Source organism: Canis lupus, chromosome 19, assembly GCF_048164855.1.
Source record: "Canis lupus baileyi chromosome 19, mCanLup2.hap1, whole genome shotgun sequence".
Classification (NCBI taxonomy): domain Eukaryota; kingdom Metazoa; phylum Chordata; class Mammalia; order Carnivora; family Canidae; genus Canis; species Canis lupus.
In genome coordinates, this window is record NC_132856.1 from 6821521 (window position 1) to 6846516 (window position 24996).

General features: G+C 41.2%; 2 protein-coding genes across 6 annotated transcripts in view; one reads left to right on the forward strand and one right to left on the reverse strand.

Annotated features, from left to right (window-relative positions):
• The window catches only part of TRH (thyrotropin releasing hormone), a 67381-nt gene extending 59038 nt beyond the window's left edge, over positions 1-8343 (reverse strand). Inside the window, exon 1 of the mRNA XM_072785040.1 lies at positions 8147-8343. The gene's annotated coding sequence lies outside the window, so the exon portion shown is untranslated. The remainder of the gene's footprint in view (positions 1-8146) is intronic.
• A 174-nt stretch (positions 8344-8517) lies between these two features.
• TMCC1 (transmembrane and coiled-coil domain family 1) overlaps positions 8518-24996 on the forward strand; it is a 241381-nt gene continuing 224902 nt past the window's right edge. For all 5 annotated transcript variants that reach the window (XM_072785042.1, XM_072785043.1, XM_072785044.1 and 2 more), the window contains exon 1: positions 8518-8722. The gene's annotated coding sequence lies outside the window, so the exon portion shown is untranslated. The remainder of the gene's footprint in view (positions 8723-24996) is intronic.

The following is a 24996-nucleotide window of genomic DNA, read 5'->3' on the forward strand; positions in this document are numbered from 1 at the left end:
TAGGGGTAAGAAACTTATGGTAGCCACTTTTTCCATCTTGAGGAAAAAGCTGGTCTGATAGAAGAAAGCTAAGAAAAGCAGAGGAGAGAAAATACCCTAGGTTACTAGGGTCCATGTGTCTCTGAGGCCCTGCCCTTTCCATGGTTATATTCTATAAATACATCAGCAGCTTTCCAATAAGTTGCTGTGATTTTGTGGAATCCTGTTTGTTTTGGGTTTCTACCACTTGAAACCAAAATATACTAGTATGCCTGAGCTCCCAACTATTAGCAATTCTAATCATAGGACCCCAGCAGGGAACCTGTCAGAGTTCCATTCCCCTAGAGCTGAATGTATTATTGGTTCTGCTTGGATGGAGTAAGGACCATGGGAGTTGGCACCAAGGCCTTGTCCCACTGGCTCTGTCTGATTCCCAGGGAGGGCCATTTGTACTTAGGGTTTTCACACTATCGATAGGGCCATTTGTACTTATCCCTACACCACCTTCTGGGTTCCTAGAACGTGGCATTGTCCTACCCTTCTCAGACTTAAAGCCAGGTTGGTGGAAGGAATCTGTGGTTGAGTGTCAACAGGAAAAAAAAAAAACAAAACAAAACAAGGGGAAAGGGATTAAAACTCATCAAGGCTCCCATCTTAGGTTTTTGGTGGGAGGTAGAACAGGAGCTAGGGGAAGTCTTTTTTTTTTTTAAGATTTTATTTATTCATGACAGAGAGAGACAGAGAGAGAGAGAGAGAGGCAGGGACACAGGCAGAGGGAGAAGCAGGCTCCATGCAGGGAACCTGACGTGGGACTCGATCCCGGGTCTCCAGGATCACACCCTGGGCCGAAGGCGGTGCTAAACCGCTGAGCCACCGGGGCTGCCCTAGGGGAAGTCTTCTATGCCAAGATAAAAAAGATTGGCCATAATTCCTTACTTCTGTCTAAATTTTAAAATGAGGTATAAATTACATATAGTGAAGTATGCACATCTTAAGAATACATTTCTACATACATACACACTTGTATAACCACCACCCAGATCTAGATCCAGAACATTACTAGCATTCGAGAAGACTGCTGTGTACCCCTTCCTAGTTAATACACCCACCTTCTATTGTAATCCATCTCTATCATCATAGGTAGTTTTGCCTGTCTTTGAACTTCATGTAATAGAATCACACAGAATGTGGACTTGCTGTGTCTGGCTGCTTCTTCACTCAACATAATATTGAGGATGCTTAATCTTTAATATTGGCCCAACTCTTGATCTTCAGGTACTCCTGAAACAATAGCTGACATTTGTTAGGTGCCAGGCAGTGTTTCAAACACTTTACATGTGTATATTCATTTACTACTCACAGTATACCTCTGGGTTAAGTATAGATAAGGGTCCTGGGGCACAGAGAAGTGAGATAACTTGCCCAAGACACAGATCTGATGTGGCATAGTTACAACAGAAAGGCAGGTACTCCATCTCCAGTCCAAGCTTGTATCTAAGAGGTAGGAGGTCTCCTACACATCTTTAGGGCTGAGAGGCTAACTAGGTAGATGTGGGTCTTTGGAGGCTCAAGTTAGGGTAACAGAAATAAATGAGCTAAAAAGAGTAAGGGGTTGTACAAATATAAGGCAGAGCCATGCTTCATTTAATATGAATAGGGTTGCCATTCACTCATTTATTAATCCAATAAACATTTATTGAGCATCTAAAGATATACAAGGAAGGTCAGTGGGTTCAGAACAATAGAGACAAAGTCCCTGCATCATGGAGCTCACAGTCCAGAGAGGAAAACAGGTGATTAGGAGAAATTATGCATATGTTGAGCTCTAAAGGAGGAAATTCAGGATGTTTCTGTGGGTGTTGGGAGAAGCTGACCTTGTTTGTGGGGTCAGGGAAGTCCTCACTAAGGAAATTACATTTTAGCTGCGACCTGAAAGGTCAACGGAGTTGGAGAGAAGGTGTACCAGTTATAGGAGACAGTACAAGCAAAGGTCCTCCTGAGGCAAGAGAGAGAAACTAGCACAAGAATTAGAAATTCAGGAGTGCCTGGGTGGCTCAGTTGGTTAACTGTCTTCAGCACAGGTCATAGTTCCAGGGTCCTGAGATTGAGCACCACATGGGGCTCCCTGCTCAGTGAGGAGCCTGCTTCTCCCTTTCCCTCTGCTGCCTCCCCTGCTTGTGCACTCTCACTCTCTCTCTCTCTCAAATAAATAAATAAAATTTAAAAAAAAAAAAGGAAATTCAGAGTCACTGGCATATGTAATTTGTCGCATCACAGTTAGCTTGCTTTCGTGGAAATAAAATTCCTTACGACAGTTTCAATCCTTACTTGCTCTGATATATCATGGCCACTAGATGTGATAGTCTTTTTTAACCACTCTACACCTTAACTGGTTTCTACTAAATTTTAATTTTGTGAAGATATATTCTTAACCCATATTAGCACAGTTAAGCACATCCTGAGAGGGTAGTCTGGGTGGCTTAGCAGTTTAGTGCCGCCTTTGGCACAGGGCATGATCCTGGGGAACTGGGGCTCCCTGCATGGAGCCTGCTTCTCCCTCTGCCTGTGTCTCTGCCTCTCTCTCTCTCTGTCTCTCGTGAATGAATAAATAAATAAAATCTTAAAAAAAAAACCCACACATCCCGAGAGATATATTTGGAAATGTGACGTTATTGCTACAAAGATACGGTAATACTTCAACAGAAGTTATGCAAAATTTTACCAAACAACTTGAGATTTTTCAGTTCCTCTGCATTCATTTCCTATCAATACTATCACTGGTATTCATTAGTCAGTTTAAACTGGAATTGTTTAATAGTTGTTGTAGTTCATGTTCATTGCCATTCTTCAAATTACGTATATCACTTAGACCGGTGCTTTCCAAACTGTAATATGCATACAGATTGCCTGCGGGTCCTGTTAAAATAGAGACTTTGACTCAGTTGATCTGGAGTAGGGCTGAGGTTCTGCATATTTTTTAAAAAAGATTTTTAAAATTTATTTGATAGAGAAAGAGAGCGCAGGCAGGGGAAGGAACAGAGGAGGAGGGAAAGGGAGGGGAAAGAATCTGAAGTAGATTCCGTACTGAGTGTGGAGTCCCATGTGGGGCTCTATCTCACCACCCTGAGATCATGACCTGAGCCAAAACCAAGTTGGACGCTTACTGACTGAGCCACCCAGGTGCCCCTGAGGTTCTGCATTTTTAACAAGCTCCCCAGGTGATGCTGCTGGTCCAGGGACCACATTTTGAATAGTAAGGGCCTAGATTAAAGCCTGAAAAGGTATTATTTTCATTGAGTATCATACATTCCCATTTTCAAAATGACATTGCAGTTTCAAATGCACGATAAAAAATACATTTAAAATTTAGTTTTGGATCATAGATAGCTTGAGGGATTTATAACTGAAATCTCCTTTTTCTAATATTTTCTATGTTGGGGAATTTGAAACCAATGTCAAGAGGCTCTGTAACTTACTTTAAAAATCAGTAATCTATTTTTTGTAAGCATCCTAATTTACTTTTTCTTCGAAGAAAAAAATATTTAAAGTATTTTTAAAAATATTATTTTAATATAAAAATAATATTTAAAATATTTTAAAAATATTTTAAAAAGAGTTATTTATTGGGGCACCTGGGTGGCTCAGTCATTTGGGCCTCTGCCTTCATCTCAGGTCATGATCCTGGAGTCCTGGGATTGAACCTCATGTCAGGCTCCCTGCTCAGTGGGAGGCTGCTTCTTCTTCTGCCCTTCCCCCTGCTCATGCTCTCTCACGCTCTCTCTCTCAGATAAATAAATAGAAATCTTAAAAAAAAAAAAGAGATTTATTTACTATCTGAGAGAAAAGAGAGAGAGGCAGAGGGAGATGGGGAGAGTCCTAAGTAGACTCTGCACTGAGCGCAGGGCCAGATGTGGGGCTGGATCTCAGGATCTTGAGATCATGACCTGAGCTAAAACCCGAGAGTCTGATGCTTTATCAGACTGTACCACTGAGGTACCTCGTGAATCCTTTTTTAATAACAATCTTATTAAGGATACTATACATAAAATAACCTCCATCTATTTGTAAAACTTTTTAAAAATCTTATTTATTTATTTGAGAGACAGAGAGAGTACGCAGAGGGAGAAGGAGAAACAGGCTCCCTGCTCAGCAGGGAGAGGGTCAGTTCCAGGACCCTTGCATCATGACCTGTGTTGAAAGCAGATGCTTAACTGAGTCACCCAGACACTCCTAAACTGCACAATTTAATGAACTTTGACATATGTATATACCCATGAAACCACTGCCATAATCAAGATTCAGATCATTCTCATCACATCCAAAAGTTTCTTTGTGCCTTTTTACTTCTCATGTCTCTGTGTATCTGTCCCAGGCAACTACTGATATGCTGTCACTGTAAATTAGTTATCATCTTTTAGAATTTTACATGGAATTATACAATATATATTCTTTTGTTTTTAGTTTTCGTTGCCCAGTATAATGATTTTGAGATTCATCCACATAGTTAGTGTACTGGTAGTTCATTCCTTTTGATGACTGAGTAGTATAGATTTACTTTAATTTGGCCATCCATTCACCTGGTGATGGGTATTTGAGTTGTTTCCAGTGTTTTGTTTTGTTTTTTACATTTTTATTTATTTATGATAGTCACAGAGAGAGAGAGAGGCAGAGACACAGGCAGAGGGAGAAGCAGGCTCCATGCACCGGGAGCCTGATGTGGGATTCGATCCCAGGTCTCCAGGATCGTGCCCTGGGCCAAAGGCAGGCGCCAAACCGCTGCGCCACCCAGGGATCCCGTTTCCAGTGTTTTGATTACTGTGAACAGTAATATAAATATTCTCATACAAGTCTTCGTATGGATGCATGTTTTCATTTCTATTGGGTAAATATATTTTTTGAGGCATCCACTTGGCTGTACCACAGTCTCTAGTTATTTTACACTGTTCAACAGTAATCTAAATGTTGCTATGAACGCATTTTTGTAGATATGATTAAAGTCCTTAATCAGCTGACTTTAAGAAAGGGAGATTATTGGGGTGCCTGTGTGGCTCAGTCAGTTAAGTGTCTGTCTTCAGCTCAGGTCCTGATTTCAGGGCTCTGGGATTGAGCCCCAGGTCAGGCTTCCCGCTCAGTGGGAGCCTGCTTTTCCCTCTCCCTCTGCTCCTTCCCCTATTCTCTCTGTAGTAAATAAATAAAAAATCCTGAAAAAAAAAATAAAGGGAGATTATCCTAGATAATCTGGTTTGGCCTGATCAATTATGGAAAGTCCTTAAAAAGAGTTGAGTTTCTCCTGAAGAAGAAATACTGCCTTGGGACAACACTTCGGCAGTTTCAGCCCTTGCTTGAGAGTTCCAGTCTGCCCTTCCAGGCGGCCTACCCTATCAGTTTCAAATTTGCTTACCAGGCTGATTTCCCTCCTTTTTTTTTTTTTTTTTTTTTTTTTTTTAAATTTTATTTATTTATGATAGTCACATAGAGAGAGAGAGAGAGAGGCAGAGACACAGGCAGAGGGAGAAGCAGGCTCCATGCACCGGGAGCCCGATGTGGGATTCGATCCCGGGTCTCCAGGATCGCGCCCTGGGCCAAAGGCAGGCGCCAAACCGCTGCGCCACCCAGGGATCCCTGATTTCCCTCCTTTAATTGCATAAATCAATTTCTCCAAATAAATCTCTTATTTCTTATTTTCTATTCATTCTGCATCTCTGAACTCTGACTGATACAGATTTTGGTACTGGGGGTGCTTCTAGAGGAATAAAGTCCTAAGAATGAATTTTTTGAATTGGAAGCTGAGACTCACTTCATCACTTTGGGTATCTCACGCCTCTGAATCAACATGCAAAGAATGGAGTTCCTTATTACGCTAAGTGAAATAAGTCAGACAGGGAAAGACAAATACATGACTTCACCACATGTGGCATCTAAAAAAAAAAAATGAACGAATGAACAAACAAGAGCAGGAACAGTCCTGTAAATTGGGTTGCCCGAGGGAAGGGTGGTGGGAGGATGGGCAAAATGAGTGATGGGGAGTGGGAGATAGAGGCTTCCAGTTATGAAATGAATAAATTACGGAGAGGAAAGGTACAGTATAGGGAATATAGTCAATGAAATTCAAAGTGTCGTATGGTGACCTAGAATAGTATATAGACTTGTTGAATCACTAGGTTTATTTATCTTAAAGATTTTATTTATTTGTTCACGAGAGACAGACAGAGAGAGAGAGAGAGAGAGAGAGAGGTAGAGACATAGGCAGAGGGAGAAACAGGCTCTCTGCAGGAGCCTGATGTGGAACTCGATCCGAGACCTTGGGATCAGGCCCCGAGTCAAACCTCAACCACTGAGGCCCCCAGGCGTCCTGAATTACTAGGTTTAAACCTGAAACTAATGTAAGAAAGGAGTACCTATATTGGCAGGGGTTACGGATCCGGATTACCAAGGGAGAAATTTAACTGCTACTACACAATGGAGATGTATTTATAATAGTTAACTTTATATTGCAGTATTAAGTTACAGGATGTCAAAAGCAGTATTAAGTTACAGCACGTCAAAAGTTAGGAACATCACTTAAGGACTTTGTATCCTCTTTCGGGGGAAGTTCTGTGTTTACAGTGCATGCAGGTTAGTTGTATCACATTAAGGGAAAGTATGACTATTATTGTCTTTATTTGGAGCTTAAGTACATTTAAGGAGATGTGTAGGAGGGGGATTTTTGGGTCATCAGACTTTTTAATTCTAGCTATTTTAATGAGAGTCTAGTGGTAGATCATGGTGGTTTTTTAATGAGCAAATCTCTGGATGACTGAAGATGTTGAGCATGTTTTTGTTGCTTATTGGCCATTTTTATCTTCTTTGGTGAAGTGTTTCCTAAAACCTGTGCTCATTGTTTTATTGGATTGTTGTCTTTATTTCTCAGTTATGAGTTCTTTACATATTCTGGACTCAAGTCTTTTGTCCGATATATTGTATTGCAAATTCTCCCTTCCAACCGTGGTTTGCCTTAATGGTGTCTTTTGAAGAATAAATGCTTTTAAATTTTGATGAGGTTCAACTTATGAACTATTTCTTTTTGGCCCTAAGAAATCTTTGACTATCTCGAGATCACTAAGGATTTTTTGTTTGACAGAGAGACAGTACAAGAGGCAGGCAGAGCTTGCTTCATCCCAGGACACAGGGATGATGACCTGAGCTGAAGGCAGATGCTTAACTGACTGAGCCACCCAGGTGCCCCACTGAAAATTTTTTTCTAGAAATTTACTTACTGTTTATTTAAGTAGGCTCCACACTAGGTGTGGAGCCCAATGCAGGGCTGGAACTGAGCTCAAGATCTGAGCTGAGATCAAGAGTCAGATGCTTAACTGACTGAGCCACATAGGTGTCCCCAAATATATAGCACAGGGGCCTCCTCCAGTAAACCTGAGATCTATAAATGCATCCCCCCCCCATCAACTTCAAATCTAAAAGTCAACCTTGCCACCTCCCTAGCTTTGAACGTGTCATCCAACCTATCAAGTCCTGTCCCTAAGAAGTGCTCTTCTCTATCACCACCAGTTTGCCTTGACCATAACAGCAGCCTCCTAACTGGCCCCTCTTGTCCCAACTCTGAGCCCCCTCCAGAGAGCTTTTCATTGGCTATCCAAATGGTAGTTTCAACATAGAAATAATGAAAAATCGTCACTGGCTTCCCCAGATTCTCCAATTATGGTCGTAAATCCTTACAATCATCGCCTACCCTTTCCCACGCTCAACACCACGTTCACTGCTCTTTCAGCACGCCCTTCTGCCCAGGCCAAGCTCCCCGCTGTTGCACCTTGTTAACTCCTTTGAAGTCAGCCTTTGGATTCCAGACTGCATATCCTTGACTACAATTTCCACCGCCCGCCCTTCCAGAAGAGCTTTTAGTAACAGCGAGTTTTAATGTTGTGTGAGTCTCCCTTTAACGTTGTGCTTCTCCACCGGATCTAACTTCAGAGGAGGCTAGAGACACCCCATGATGTACTCCCAGCAGACGGAAGGGGCCTACCACACGGAAGCAGCCTCAAGAAACAAGTGAGGAACGAATAACTGAATTGGAAAAGTGGAGCAGTAAGAAGACAGGCTGATGGCTGCCAGGGGTAACAGCGCACGGTAAAGAGTGACCGTCCCCGTCCTTTACGCAGCAGCGGACGCAAACCTGCTAGGTCAGAGAAGGCAGGCGGGTCTTTCGATCAAGGTAGGGAGGACAGGGGTGATCCCGAGAAGCTGGCACAAGCGCGCTCAAGCCCGCGGCGCTCCTGACGGCCGGTGCTCCGGAAAAGAGGCCAGACTGCAGGCCGCGGCTCCCGGCTCCCGGCTCCCGGCGCCCGGCGCCCCGCCAGGCGGAGCCCACCGCGGGCAGCAAGGCGACCGCGCGGGGGGGCGGGGCCACGCCTTCCGGGCCACGCCTTCCGGGGCCGGCCCCGCCCCCGGAGCGTGCGCGCGCCCGCCGCCGCCTCGCGCGTGCGCCGCCGGCTGGGGGCGGAGGTTGTGGGCGGCGGCGGCGGGCGCGCGCGCTCTCGCCCCCTCGCGCCGGTTCGCGCTCCCGCGCCGGGCTGAGGCGGCGGCGGCGGCGGCGGCGGCGGCGGCGGCGGCGGCGGCGCGGGGGGAGGGCCGGGAGGGGGGGTGGTTGGGGGGGATGGACCGGGCGCGGCGGCCGCAGCGGCAGGAGCCGGCGCTTGAGCTCGAGCCACGGCGCTGGCGGAGACGCCGGCTGCTCCTCCCCTCCCCGCCGGTGAGTGCGTGCCCCCGCCCCGGATGCCGGCTCCGCCGCGGCCCCTCTCGGCCCCTGCGCCCCGGGTGGGGAGATCGGGAGGGGAGCGTGGCCCGGCGGCGCCGCGGACGCGGGCCCGGCCGTCCGCTCGCGGCCTGGCGCGGCTCGGACCGTCGGTCGCCCCCGTTCGGGGCTGCGGCTCCGGCCTAGGACTGGTCCCCCAGCATCCCGCCGGGCCTTTGCCCGTCCCGGCCCGCTGTGCTGTCACTGGGCCCCGGGGCTGCGCCCCTCCCCGGCACCGCCGCCTCCGGGGCCGAGGGGAGGGAGGGCGTGTGCGGACTGCGGCCGCGGCGGGGGCTGTTCGGGAGCCGACCGCGCGGGGGGCCGGGGTCCTGCGAGCCCTCGCTCGCCTTGGCGTCCCCCGCGCTGGGCCCCCGGCGCTCGGCCGTGGCCACCTGAAACCAGTTTTGCACCTTTTGTTTTGATTTCGAACTTGTCGTGTGAGGGGAGGAAGGAGCCCGCTGGGCCGGGGACGGGGGAGGATGGGTGCTGCAGGGTGGGCTGCGTCTCCCACCGCCTTCGATTAATCTCCTCCTTTTAGGAAGGGAAGACGAGGCTCGGCGAGTTGCACCTTCTCTAAAGGACCAGACATCCGTTTATAGCTTTGCAAACCCCCGCTTTTTTTTTTTTTTTTCCTTCCTTCCTTCTCCATCCTGAGCAAAGGTGTGTGTAAGTGTGGGTTTGGCTCATCCCTTGACAACGTTGATGGTGAATCTGCAGCAGAGTTTCTTGAAGCAGCCCACTTGAGCTGTTGGCCGATTTCCCCTTTTTCTTGGGTGACACCCTCCGTGTGTATCTTGGTAGATTCTAGTCAAAGCTTTTACCGGCTGCCTTTGCATCCTCACTGTCACAGAGGAAGAGAAGATGAAAACACACACTAATCCAAAATGGTTGCTCCAAGTCTTTAAATACACAGAAGCATCTGTAGAAAAGGTCTGAATTCCTAAATTAGTCCATTCTTAAAAAAAAAAAAAAAAAAAAAATTCAGGGGTTAAAAAGTAGGTAGCTGCTTTAGGATAAAACTTTGCTATGTTTATGTCTTCTGACCCAGTATGTTAAATTTTGGGAGTGATCTGTTCAACCACATCCTTGTCTTTGAAGTACCTGTGTATAGAAATTGTTCCAAAGCCTGGAGGAAGGAACCTTATGAAGATGTTCATGTGTTAATGACAGGATACTTCCAGGGACTAGATTTTTTTTCTTTTTCTTTTTCTTCTCCATTTGTAGATTAGAACAGTGAGACTGGAATTGTGAGTAGGTGGTAGTTTTACTAGTGTCCTGTAACAAACCATGCTTCTAGGTGGGACTTTTAACTATATCTTATCCTCTACCAACAGAGTTGGCTTGTATTTTTTTTTTTTTTTTTTTTTTTGAAATCACACACCCACTCTCTGGCTAGTAAAAAAAGATTAAAAAGCTGCTTCTGGTCTGTGGGCGGTAACCTTTTAATTTCTAAAGAGTTTTCAGTTGCTTACAGAATAGTTTGCTAATCAGTATAAGGGAAAATTTAGATATTAAAATTTCATTAGATCTGTTATGATTATGAACATTAAGATTTGTCATGATGTGGATGCTGTGTACCATGTATAGGAAATGAGATTTCTCAGGGTATTTGCATCTTAAGATAAACAAAAGTGCAGTCAGCTGGCAGACAGAATGTTCTTAAGCCTTCCAGTGGTTGAAAACACCTTTTATGAGCACAAAAACACTTTTACGGTTTGATGAAGAAACCTGGACTAGTTGGTGACCACCATTTCTTTAAGCTGTTTGCTCCTTCTCCCTACTAGAATATTTCCCCTTTTTCTGCAAGAGTTGTTATGCCTGTAGTATATGTACAAAACCTATAATGGCTGAAAACTTAAGTTTAAATTCCTCAGAACGATATTTATTTTTATTTATTTATTTGTTTATTTTTAAGATTTTATTTATTCATTCGTGAGAGACACACAGAGAGAGGCAGAGACACAGACGGAGAAGCAGGCTGCATGCAAGGAGCCCAGTGTGGGACTCAATCCTGGGACCCTGGGAGCACGACCTGAGCCAAAGGCAGATGCTCAACTGCTTAGCCACCCAGGCATCCCTCAGAATGATATTTATTGATCACTCATTTATTTATTCATCAAATATTTATTTTAAAAAATATTTTATTTATTCATTCATGAGAGACACACAGGCAGAGATGTAGAAGGAGAAGCAGGCTTCCTGTGGGGAGCCTGATGTGGGACTCGATCCTAGGATCCTGGACCATGACCTGAGCCAAAGACAGACCTCAACCAACTGAGCCACCCTAGCACCCCTCAAATATTTATTGAGTCCTTATTTTGTTCCAGGAGTTTTTCTCAGTACTGGACTATGGTGGGGGACAAAATAGATAAGGTCCTTGTATTGAGCTTTTTTTCTCTGTGAGAATAAGGATAGCAGTTAAACATATAAGATAATTTCAGGTAATGCTGTAAGTCAGCAGTTAGCAAACTTTTTCTGTAAAAAATCAGAAAGTAAATATTTTAGGCTTTATGGGCCATACAGTTTCTGTTGCAGCTGCTCTGTTTTAGTGTAAGGTAGCCACAGGCAGTACATAAACAAGTGTTTCTATGTTCTAGTTAAACTTTTGCATTTCCTATCATTTTCCCACGTCACAAAATATTGTTTTTCTTAATTCTTTTTTTGGCTATACTAAAACATGGGAGAAGCTGGATTTGGCCTGTAGGCTGTAATCTAGCCCTTTAGAGAAAAAGTTTGATGGGATGCTTGGGTGGGTCAGTGGTTGAGCCTTTGGCTCAGGGCACAATCCCCGGGCCCTGAGATCAAATCCCGCATCGGGCTCCCTGCAGGGAGCCTGCTTCTCCCTCTGCCAATGTCTCTATGTCTCTCATGAATCAATCAATAAAATCTTTTTTTTTTTTTTTAAAGATTTTATTGATTGATTCACGAGAGACACAGATTGAGAGAGAGAGAGAGAGAGCGCACGCCTGACGTGGCACTCGATCCCAGGTCTCCAGGATCAGGCCCTAGGCTGAAAGCGGTGCTAAACCGCTGAGCCACCTGGGCTGCCCCAGATAAATAAAATCTTAAAAAAAGTTTGCTGATTCCTGATATCTGCTATGAAGAAAATAAGACAAGATGATGTGATAAGTGAGTGGTGGGGATGGTAGAGAGGCCTCACTAGGGAGAAGATATTTGAGTTGTGTCCTAAAAGATGGAAAAACTTTGCTGGCAAATGAAACAGCAGGTACAAAAATCTGCAGGTGGAAATGGGCTACTCCTATGTTCCCCAGCATTGAACTTCACGTACCATGTCATTCTTGGCTTTGTGTCTCTTTTCATTTTGTTCTTAACTAGGTTGCCTTCTTCCTGTCAGGTTTTAAAAGTCTACCCAGGGCAGCCCCGGTGACGCAGCGGTTTGGTGCCGCCTGCAGCCCAGGGTGTGATCCTGGAGACCCGGGATCGAGTCCCACGTCGGGCTCCCTGCGTGGAGCCTGCTTCTCCCTCTGCCTGTGTCTCTGCCTCTCTGTGTGTGTGTGTGTCTCTCATGAATAAATAAATGAAATCTTAAAAAAAAAAAAAAAGTCTACCCATAATTCATCTAAGACTTGGAAGGGATCTTAGCTTTCTACCCAATTGCTCTCTTCTAAAATGTTCTCAGTGATTTTTCAGCTTCTGTTTGAAAGCTTTGATGACAGTAAATTCATTACTTTGAGGTGGCCTATACCAATTTTAGATAGCTCTAATTGTTAGAGTATTCTTCTTCAAATTCTAATAGGATTCACACTTTCTCCCTTTTCCCCCTGATGCTGCTTTACAGTGACCATGGAGTAAACTGCAGTGGGGTTGCACCTCATTTCCAGGATTCAGTTCTAAAGTCAGCACTTGAAACAAAAATCCCATAAAATGAAAACTATTCTTGAAAAATCCCTTAAATTGCGGGGCACCTGGGTGGCTTGGCCGGTTAAGCATCTGACTTTTCAACTCAGCTCAGGTCTTGATCTCAAGGTGAGTTTAAGCCTGGCTGGTGTTGGCTGGTGTTGTTTGTTTGTTTTTAAAAGATTTATTTACTTATTCATGAGAGAGAGAGAGAGAGAGAAAGAGAGAAAAGCAGGCTCCCTGCAGGAGCCCAATGTGGGATTCGATCCTGAATCCCTGGATCATTCCCTGAGCCGAAGGCAGACGCTCAACCGCTGAGCCACCCAGGTGTCCTGGCTGGCAGTGGTGTTGTTGTTTTAAAAAAAAGAAAGAAAGAAATCCCTTAAAATGCTTAAAAAGTATTGTGTGCATACTTTTTTTGTATATATAATTCTTATGTACTTTGCAAACTGAGAGCCACTGAGCATTACTGAAGGGAGGAGCAAGAGGAAATAAATTATTACGTAGATCTGTAGGCCTTAAACAATTTTGCTTTTTAAGTCAGCTGTCAAATCCTTATCAGGGGTGGTGGATGCTGAAGAATTTTAATGTGTTCCTGCTTCTTTGCAGGGCTTATTATTATTTTTAAAGATTTGAGAGAGCATGCAGGTGTAAGGGGGTGAGGGGGAGGGAGGAGGAGAGAATCTCAGGCAGACTCCTTGCTAATCTAGGAACCCGAGGAGCCCAATGCAGGGCTCTGTTCCATGACCCTGAAGATCAAGACACGAGCCAAATTCAAGAGTCATTTGCTTAACTGAGTTAGCCACCCAGGGTACCCCCTTGCAGGACTTGTTTTATTGCATTTTTACTTTAAGTCTCTTAGATTAATAAATGTTTATAAATGTATTGTGAATATTAAATGAGATAATATACATGGTAAGTGGTTAGTAAATGTTTGCAAGATTTAGATTTAAATTTTTGCTTTAGTGGGCTCATATGCACACTGTCCTTTGAAAAGTTGCAGAGAACAACTTGGCCACCTGCTTCCTGTCTTTCCAAATTGGCATTTCCTGTTGTGGTTTTACCAAACAGCTGTCACTCTCTATGTCCTTGAGTGTTGGTCACATTTTACCAGAGGTCAGTAAGTTAAATGACTGTATGATGTAACTCTGTTCTGCCCCATGACTCTTTAAAGTATTTGAACACTGCTCTTGTCTCCCATTTAAGTCTTCTCTTTTCAGGGCTAAATTTCATTTCTTTTAGTCTTGTTTCTTCATTTCTCTTATTTCTTTTAGTCTTGTTTTTTTCACCCTCTGGTTGTTCTTATGAGTGTACCAATTTATTCTTTTTTACTTTGGTACCATCAAGTAAATTTTAAGATACAAGCTCAACTTTTATTCCTTTAATGACGTCTACCCTCATAACTCTAGACCTTCTCTATATTCCTAATATTCTTTTATCTACATTTCTAAATTTAAGGTTTCCTTATATTTTATATTTGTTTCATGAGCATTTTTCTTACCTCACAGTGAGGCAGTAAGTTTCTTTAGGGCTCAAACCATATTTCAGGTATCTTTTGTGCCCTGATGCATTGAGTAAAATTTCAGGCATGCAATAAGTAGATCATAAGTAGTTTACAACTAAAAAAAAAATAAACTTTTAAAATAAACTTTTTTTTTTAACAGTGTTATATTTACTGCATTATTGTGAAGATAGTAAGAGTTCCCATCTGTCCTACACTCAGTTTCCCTTATTATTAACATCTTAAATTGGTATGGTACATTTGTCACAGGTAATAAACCAATATTGATACATTTTTACTAAGCCCATACTCAGAGTTCCACAGTGTTTCCCTTAATGTCCCCCTCCCTTTCTTTTTTTGAGAGAGAGCTAGCAAGCAAGAGGGGATTAAGGTGGGGAAGGACAGGGGGAGAGGTGGAGAGAGAATCCTAAGCAGGCTCCACCCCTAGTGCAGGGCCTGACACGGAGCTCAGTTTCACAACCCTGAGATCATGACTTGAACCGAAATCAAGAGTCAGATGCTTAAACACCCACATACCTCCCCCTAATGTTGCTTTTTGTGTTCCAGAATCCCATTCAGGATGCCACATTACATGTCATAGTTATGTCTTCTCAGGTCCTCCTGGTTCTGACAATTTCTCAGACTTTCCTTGTTGTTAATGACCTTAACAGTTTCAAAGATAATTGATTACGTATTTTTGTAGAAGGTTCATCAGTTGGCATTTGTGTGATGCTTTCCTGATGGTTAGACTGATGTAATGTGATTTTGGAAAGAACACAGGTAAGGTGTCATTCTTACCACAAATCAAGAGTACATACTAGTAATATCATTTGCTGATGTTAATGTTAACCTTGGTCACCCAACTTGAGGTAGTGTTTTTCTCAACTCTTAAGTTACCCTTTTGTCCCTTCCTTTCTGTGCCATACTCTGGAAGAAAGTTATTCTGTATAGCCTATACTTAATGAGTGAGGAGTTATGCTCCACCTCAAGGGTGGAGAATCTACATAAATTTTGTTGCTCAAGTTATTTGAAGTTTGGCCATTGGGAATTCTTTCACTTGGCTTCTGTATCCCTTCCCTTTGACAAACTCCCATGGTTATGTGTGAATGAGCACTTTGTTTTTGGCAACATAAAATGCTCCAGGCTCATCTTTTATATAATGATGTTCTAGTCCTATAGTCAGCCATCTACCTTTCTTTTCTTTTCTTTTCTTTTTTCTTTTCTTTTCTTTCTTTTTTTTCTTTTCTTTCTTTTCTTTTCTGTGTCTTTTTCAATTGGAGTTCGATTTGCCAACATATAGCATAACACCCAGTGCTCATCCCATCAAGTGCCCCCCTCAGTGCCCATCACCCAGTTACCCCAACCCCCGCCCACCTCCCTTTCCACTACCCCTTGTTCATTTCCCAGAGTCAGGAGTCTCTCATGTTCTGTCACCCTCACTGATATTTCCTACTCATTTTCTCTCCTTTCCCCTTTAATCCCTTTCACTATTTTTTATATTCCCCAAATGAATGAGACCATATAATGTTTGTCCTTCTCTGATTGACTTACTTCACTCAGCATAATACCCTCCAGTTCCATCCACGTCGAAGCAAATGGTGGGTATTTGTCGTTTCTAACGTGTCAGCCATTTTTCTAAGAAGCCCTAGTTCCTTTTATGGGAAGTGGTATCAGAAACTAAGATTTTGGGTGCTAGATGAGCTAGTTGCTACTTGAGTATTGTTGCTTCTAGGCCATCTGAGTGACAGAATAAGGAGATATATGTGTATAAAATAAGCTGTATAGATACACATCTGTAAATCTTTCTATATGTAACCATTTGTCTCTATATTAAGCTAAACATTGTTAATCTGTGTACCTATGGGAAACAACTTTATCGTCCAGAGCACAGTGCTTATTGATAGTACCTTTTGCCTTTAATCTTGACTCCACTTACTTCTAGCAGTACTTGGTCAGCACCTTATTCCTTCACCTGCTTTGTGAGGTTGTTTCATATTTGTAATACATTTAGACTATTTTGTCACATTCTGCATTTTATGCAGAGATCCCTTTATCTCTTAAAAGATTATTTAAAAATTTGAATACATTAAGGCTTATTCTGTTTTTTAAAAGTTTTGACAAACTTTTAGTATCTTATATTCACCATTACAGTGTCCTGTAGTTTCACTGCTCTAAAAAATTTGTCCCTCACCTATTTAACTCCCCTGATACCAGCTCCTGGCAACTATTGATCTGTTTATTGTTCCTATAGTTTTTGCCTTTTCCAGAATGTTAATATTTTAAATTTTAAGGAGTATTTCTTTATTTTTATTAAAAGATTTTATTATTTCTTCATGAGAGAGAGAGAGGCAGAGATACAGGCAGGGGGAGAAGCAGGCTGCACGCAGGAAGCCCGATGAGGGACTCCCTGGGACTCCAGGACCACACCCTGGGCCAAAGGCTGGTGCTAAACCACTGAGCCACCCAGGGATCCCCTTAAGAAATATTTTTGAATGATTTTTGTGAACACAGCCTTCTGTTACGTAGTGGGAGATAGAAGTATTAGACAACCAACATTTGGAAACATTTTTTTCTTTTGTATTCAGATAAAATTCATTTAAAATGTATGGACGCTTTTAGGTACATTCACAGTGTTGTGCAACCATCACTACTAATTCCAGAACAGTTTCATCAACCCAAAAAGAAACTTCTTATTCCTTAAGCAGTTCCTCTTTCCACCCTCTGGCAATCACAAGAATTTTTGTCCCTTTGGGTTTGCTGATTTTGTATATTTCATTTAAGTGGAATTATATAACATCTGGTCTTTTGTTTAAGAATGTGTGTGTGTTTTTTTTAAAGATTTTATTTATTTATTCATGAGAGACACAGAGAGAGGGGCAGAGACACAGGCAGAGGGAGAAGCAGTCTCCATGCAGGGAGCCGGACTCGGGACTCCATCCTGGGTCTCCAGGATCACACCCTGGGCTGAAGGCGGTGCTAAACCGCTGAGCCACTGGCGCTGCCCTGTTTAAGAGTGTTTTTAAGATTCTTCCACATTGTAGCGTATTTCAGAATATAATTCTTTTTTGTGGATAAATAATCCATTGTGTGGACATACCACACTTTGTTCACTTATCAAATTGATGGACATTTGAGTTTTTTTTTTCATTTTTTGGCTATCATGAATAATTATATAATAATAATAATAATGGCTATGAACATCCGTGGAAAGTTATTTTGTTTGAACATGTTTTAGATTCTTTCGGGTAGATAACATTTCTTTTGATAAATTTTTCTTTTTTCATATTGAAAGGGAAGTTACATTACCCAGTGTATTTATTTGGTGTAAAGTGCTGAAAGAATGCTACTTTATCTTGGGATGGTATTCATCAGTGAATAGAGAAATCACAGAATTTTCCTGTTGTCTTTGTAAGAATTTTGGTCCAGATGGGGCAACAGTGGGTAGCCTTCACTAGAATTGTTAGAGGAACATCGTGAATTATGTTGTATACTGTTTAGTTTTCTTTCTGAGTAGCAAGTAGTCTCTCATTGTGAAGTTGGATCACAAGATCTGCTTGTGGTCTAAAGGAATCTCTGAGTGTATGAGTTATTTTAATATTATGTATTTAGAGGAATAGTAGGCAGGATTCCCATTCTGTAATCTATTTGGCATCACTGATATTATAGAGGTTTTATTCTTACTAACCACATTCCCTCTGAGGTTTGAACTATAGTAAAGTGGCATTAAACACTAATATATGTTTTCTTTTTCTTACTTTAGCACTCAAACCTGAAGCTGTGTTTTGCAGTTATTGCTTCAACATCTTTGCTTTGATAAATTCATTTTCCTGAGCAAGACTTGGCAAAAGTGTTCTTCTTTTGCCACTTTGAGGTAGCCTGACCAATTCATTGAAATGTAATATTGTTTGTCATACTTATTGAAAGCAAGGAACATTCTTGCTGGCTTTATAAGCTTACTTCTAAGTGACTTTGAGGTTCCCTGGAGACAACAGAATATAGATAAATTATATATTAACCATTAACATACTTTATCCTACAAATGTCTCTGGAGACAAGCCCTTTAAAAGTGTTTGTGTAATAGAACACTGGTCTGGGACCAAGAATATTTTAATTTTTACTTGTCTGAAAACTCACTCTCTATTACCAGACAAATAACTTGTACATTGGGACAATTTTTTGTAGAAAAGATAATATTGACTTTCTCTAAAGGATGTTGTGATAGGAAATGAGTTCTATTAATCAGGGTACTTTATTTTTTAAAGATAAGCATTTTGGAAGGTAGGTATATTATGAAAATTCTTGTTAGTGCTTTTCTCTCCCCCCCCCATAATTTAAGAATGTAGATGAATCTGTTATCTCTTTATAATAAAAGCCTTTGTCAAGTACTATATCTATTACTTGTTTCCAGTGCTCTTTATTTTCCTGTGTAGTTCCAGATTTCTACTGGTACATTTCCATCTGAATGAAGGATTTCTTCTTTTTTTTTTAAAAAAAGATTTTATTTATTTATTTATTTGAGAACAAGAGCATGAGAACACAAGCAGGGGGAACAGCAGAGAGGGAGGGAGAAGCAGAGGGAGCCCAATGTGGGGCTCGCGGGTGCCTGAGTGAAGGATTTCTTTAACATTTCTTGTATTGCAGCTTTGCTGGTGATTAATTTTTTCAGCTTTGGTATGTCTGAAGAAGTCTTCAGTTTGCCTTGATTTATAGAAGCTATTTTCACTAGATATAGAATTCTAGGTTGACAGTATTTTTAAGTATTTTAAAGATGTTGCCTCACTTTCTGGTCCACGTTGTTTCCAGTGGGAAGTCAGCTACCATTCTTTATACCTCTGTATATAATATGTGGTAGTTTTCTTTTGGCTGCCTTTTTATTTTTCATTCAAGTTTTAAAAATTCTGGTATAATGTAGCATAAAATATATCATCTTAACCATTTTAAGTGTACTGTTCAGTGGTATTAAGTACATTCATATCATTGTGCAGCCATCACAACCATATATTTCCAGAACTCATCTTACAGAAGTGAAACTGTACCTGTTAAAAAAAATAACTTGGGCAGCCTGGGTGGCTCAGTGGTTTAGTGCTGTCTTCAGCCCGGGGCCTGATCCTGGAGACCTAGGATTGAATCCCACGTCAGGCTCCCTGCATGGAGCCTACTTCTCCCTCTGCCTGTATCCCTGCCTCTCCCCACCCCCCCACCCCGTGTCTCTCATGAATAAATAAATAAAATCTTAAAAAAAAATAAACTAGTTATGAGAAAAAATAAATAAATAACTCCCCATTCCCTAAGCCCCTGTTATCACCATTTTATTTTCTGTCTGTGGCTTTGACTACTTTAGGTAGTACTTCATGTAAGTGGAATCATATGATATTTATCTTTTTTGTGACTGGGTTATTTCACTTAACATAATGTCATAAGGGTTTATGCATATTGTAATAGGTGTCAGAATTCTGTTCCTTTTTAAGCCCGAGTAATATTCCATTGTATGTATAGACCACATTTTACTCTCCATATTTCTGTCAGTGGACACTTGGGTTGTTTCCATGTTTTAGCTATTGTGACTAGAGCTGTTGTGAACATGAGTGTATAAATACCTCTTTGACATCCTGCTTTTAGTTCTTTTGGGTATGTTTCCAGAAATGGAATTGCTAGATCATATGATAATTATGTTTAAATTTTGAGGAACTGCCATACTGGTTTTCACAGTGGCTCTATTATTTTACATTCCCACTAACAGTGGATCAGGTGTCCAATTTCCCACATTATTGCCAACATTGTTATTTTCTGTTGTTTTTGTTTTTTTTAAATAGGAGCCTTCCTGATGAGTATGAGATGGTACCTCATTGTGGTTTTGATTTGCATTTTTTAAAAAGATTTTATTTATTTGAGAGAGAGCATGTGAACGAGCACGAGAGTAGGGCAGGGGTAAAAGAGAGAGGGAGAGGAAGAAGCAGACTGATCGGATAGCCCAAAGCAGGGCTTGATACCAGGACCCCTGGAATCCTGATCTGAGCCAAAGCCAGTTGCTTAACCGACTGAGCCACCCAGGCACCCCAGATCTGCATTTTCTTAATAATCAGTTATGTTGAATATCTTCACATACTAATTGACCATTCATATATCTTTGGATAAATATTCAGGTCCTTTGTCCATTTCTGAATTGGGTTCATTTTTTGTGGTTGCTGAGTTGTAAGCATTCTTTCTATATTCTGGATGTTAATTACTTATGAAATACATGATTTGCAAATATTTTCCTCCATTCTTTATTCCTCTGGCTACTTTTTAATTTTTTTTTAAGATTTATTTATTTTAGAGAGAGGGTGAGCAAGCACATGTGTGTGGGAGCAGGGGGAGGAGCAGAGGAAGAGGGAGAGAGAGAATCCTCAGACTGCTTAGCACGGAGCCTGAGACAGGGTTCAATCTCCTCTGGCTGCTTTTAAGATTTTTTTTTTTCCTTAACTCTGGTTTTGAGGAGATTGATTTCAATTATTTCTTGGTGGAGTTTTAGTTTTCTTCATGTTTCTTGAACTTGGTATTTGTTGAGCTTCTTGGATCTGTAGGTTTGTAATTCTCATCAAATTTAGAAAATTTTTGGATATTATTTTTTCAAATCTTTCCCCTGCCAAGATTCCACTTACATATATGTTATTAGGCTCCTTGAGCTTGTCCAATGGCTGATACTGTACCCCTTTTTCCCCCTCAGTTTTCTTGTATTCTGGGTTTCCTTTTGGATAGTTTCTATTACTATGTCTTTACATTCACAAATCTTTTCTTCTGCAGTGTCTTATCTGCTGTTGATCCCAGTCAATGTATTTCATTTCATCCTACTATATATTCTATAATTTGTAGTTTGATAGAAATGCAGTGACATGGCAAGTGTCAAGAAATACTATCTTAATTTGCTGCCAAAAGATTCTTAGTTCTGTAAGCTATCTACAGGGTATACAAAACCACCAAATGTATTAAATTAACTTTCTCTCTTGGTTTCCACATTGACTTTGTTTTTCTGCCAGACCTACATGTTATATTTCCTTTTGACATAGACATCTGATATGGACATCTGTTCTATAATATTTGTCTTTTTAAAAAATATTTTTATTTATTCACGAGAGACACACAGAGAGAGGTAGAGACATAGGCAGAGGGAGAAATGTAGGCAGAGGGAGAAGCAGGCTCCCTGTGGGGAACCCAATGTGGGACTCCATCCCAGGACCCTGGGATCATGCCCTGAGCCAAAGGCAGACACTCAACCTCTGAGCCACCCAGGTGTCCCTATAATATTTGTCTTAATAAGGCACCAGAGTGCTTGGTCTATTTGCCAGACTACCTAATATTTGTATTTTTGGTTGTATGATATGAGCATCATCTTGCTATAAAAAACATGAAATAAATTTTTATATTTTGTTTTACTATATTGCTTATTTATTACTAAAGAACTTACTTACAAAGTAGTAAATAACTTACAAAGAAGTTATTGTTTATGTGGGGAGATAGACTAGACCAGATAAATAAGTAAAAATGCTTTATTTTATAATGACAAGTTCTAATGAGAAAAGTAAAAGGAAAGAGGAAATAGGGCATATTGAAAGAAGGGATTGAGTGGTCACAGAGAAGGTGACATTTGAGTGAAGGCTTCAAAGGTGTGAGAGCAAGTCAGGCAGATAAATGAGTGATGACAAGTACAGACGTCTTGAGACAGAAGCTTGCTTGGGAAATGGCAAGAATTGGGGAGGGTTAGGCGCTTATCTTGTGCCTCAGGGAAGTACTTTCCAAATTTTAATGTGCCTGTGGTTTACATAGGTGGTTAAGTTAAAATTCAGATTCTAATTTTGTAGGTTTGAGGTGGGGTTCATTTCTAACAAACTCCCAGTTGCTGCTGGTGCTATTGGTCCTTTGTAGGGCTTTAGTTTTTAGGCTGAGTGAAATGGGAAATTGTTAGAGGGTTTTGGGTGGTGGTACGACAGGATCTGATTTCCATTTTGACATCATACCTCTGGCTGCTGTTAGTAATAGGCTGATGGTGAATTGGGCAAGGGCAAAGGCAGGAACACCAGTTAGGAGGCTATTCCTGTAATCCAAGTGAGAGAAGATGGCAGTTTGCACTGTAGGGTGGCAGTGAGTGTGGTGACACATGGTTTGGTTCTGGATATATTTCTCTAGCAGAATCAACTGGTTTTGCTGATAGATTGGATGTGTGCTCTGAAAAAAAGGAAGGAGTGAAGGACAATTTGAAGGTATTTGCTCGAAGTTCCTCCAAGGACACCATTTATTCATCTGGGAAAGACTGAAAGAGTAACAAGTTTGGCAGGGAGGAACCGGAGCTCAGTTTTGGACATATACTATAGATGCCTGCTAGACTTAGTAGAGATGTTGAGTACATAGTTGGTTTATGAATCTAGAATTTAGGAGAATGGATCTGCTGAAGGTATATAGCTAGGTGTTACTGACAAAAACAGTATATGTAAGCCAGGAGGCTGGGTGAGGTCAATAATGGAATGAGTAGAGATAGGAGTAAGAAGAAATCAAAGAACTTAATTAACTCTGGAATGGACCAGTGGTTAGAGGTCTTTAGAAGTTAGGAAGATGAGGATCCCTGGGTGTCTCAGTGGGTTTAGTGCCTGCCTTCAGCCCAGGGTGTGGTCCTGGAGTCCTGGGATCGAGTCCCGCATTGGGCTCCCTGCGTGGATCCTGCTTCTTCCTCTGCCTGTGTCTCTGCCTCTCTCTCTCATGAATAAATAAATAAATAAAATCTTAAAAAAAAATTTTAGGAAGATGAGGAGGAACAATCAAAGGAGACTTAGTACCAGCCAGAGTAGTAGGAAGAAATCCAAGTGAGAGGGTCTACTGAAGCCAAATGAGGAAAATGTTGCTATCAACTGTGTTAAATACTAAACAATTAAGATGAGGGTTGAGAAATAACCACTTGATTTAGCAATGTGGAAGTTATTGGTAACCTTGTAAGAATGGTTTAAATGAGGCAGTGGGAGTAAAGATCTGATTGGAGATGTTGCCTTTAAGGTTGTATTTAGGTAAAAATCTGCAACTCTTAGATAAATGTCTGGGATAGGAGAAGATTTAAGATGTTTAAGTACTCATTAGCAACTGGTTTGATTAATTTCCCATTTAATATTGGAAAATGTGTTTTGAAAACTTTAGGGTATCCTAAACCACTGATTCTTCCTGAATTTTTATTTCATGCCTTTAGGGTTTTTAAATCATCCTTAGCAGTTATGATAAAAAAGAAATATGAGGATTTTTTGGGAACCAACTGTTTTTCAGCTACTCTTCTTTCCTAAGTTACAGGGCTTAGAGACACTATAAATGCTATAGTATATAGCAACCTATAGTATAGGTTGTCAAAGGGGACTGTGAGAACCTCCTCACACCTATCTATCCTTAGTAGAAGTGTTCAATCTTTGTAGCATCCTCAGCCTGATGATCTTGTGCAAACAACCAAAGTAGACAAGTTATACTTAGATACAACTTAGTCTTGGCATTTATGGAAGACCTTTTTTTTTTTTCTTCATTTGCTTATTTAAAAAATAATTATCAGATACTTTCATAGATGTTTGGTTCTGTTGTAGCTGCTGGAAATGCAGTGCATAGTTTCTGCCTGAAGAGATTATGTTCTAGTTGGAACGAAGTAGCAGATTGGGACCAAATCTTGGTGGTCTCAGACTAGTATTGGTTGTCTTAAGGCTGTGTGGCATATGGGAATAACAAAGAAGTAAAATTATAGTAAATATATAACATAGAACACTGCCTCTCTTAAAAAAAATGACACAAATTATTTTATTTCCACTAGAATTTAAGCTCCATTAGTTTCCATGGATAGATATAAAGTGTATCACTTAGGATATATTCAATTGTAAGTAACAGTAACAATATCTAACAGCTGCTTAAATAGTAAAGCCTCTGAATTGTCTCCCATAAATAGAAACAAGGAAATAGGTGGGTCAGAGCTAGTTAGTAACTTGGTAATATTAGACTCAGGTTTTCCCTCTCCTTGACTCTGTTATCCTTAGTATATTGGTTTTTCAGTTTCTCTATATAGCCTCTTGGTTGTAGGATGACTGTCTTAACTCTACGCAGTACAACTAACTGCATTCAAAAACAGGAAATGGAAGGCAAAATATTTTTCTAATGGGAAGGCTTGACCATTTTAAATGGGGAGAAAATAATTCCCAGAAGTCTTCTAACCAGTGCTTCATGAACTTCAGGAGTGTGTGTAAGACTGATCTAGGGAACTTGTTAAAATACAAATTCCACTGACAGATTCTGAAATGTAGGTTTAGAGTCGAGCCTGGGAATTTGTATCACTAATGCTCCCATGGGATGCTGATGTTGTAAATTTGAGTAGCGCCGCCATGTGATGTCTCCTTATACTTCAGTGGGGGTCGTATTGCTTGCTGCCCCTGACTCCAGGCATGTCTGGGAAAATAATTACCTGGCAAAGAGAATATGATAGCTATGATTGGCTTCAACTAATCATGAGTCATCTCTTGAGGTTGGGCACATTACCACACTGAACAAATGTGAGTTCTGATTAATGAGGAAGAAGGGAAAAGTGGCTGTGGGCTTGACTACAAGCATCTAGCACTTTTACTATTATAAAAGTTGCAATGAAATTGTATGTAGTTAAAATTTTTATAGATATTTCCAAATTGTGCTCTTTTAAAAGTTGGAATCAATTTACATTCCTATCAGCAATTTGTGGGATACTTCTTTCCACTCCTTACAAATTAGATATGTTACCTACTTTGATCTTTGCTATTCTGATAGGTAAAAAGTATTACCGATTTATTTATTATTATTTTTTAAAGTAGGCTCCATGCCCAGTATGGGGCCCAACACGAGGCTTGAATTCATG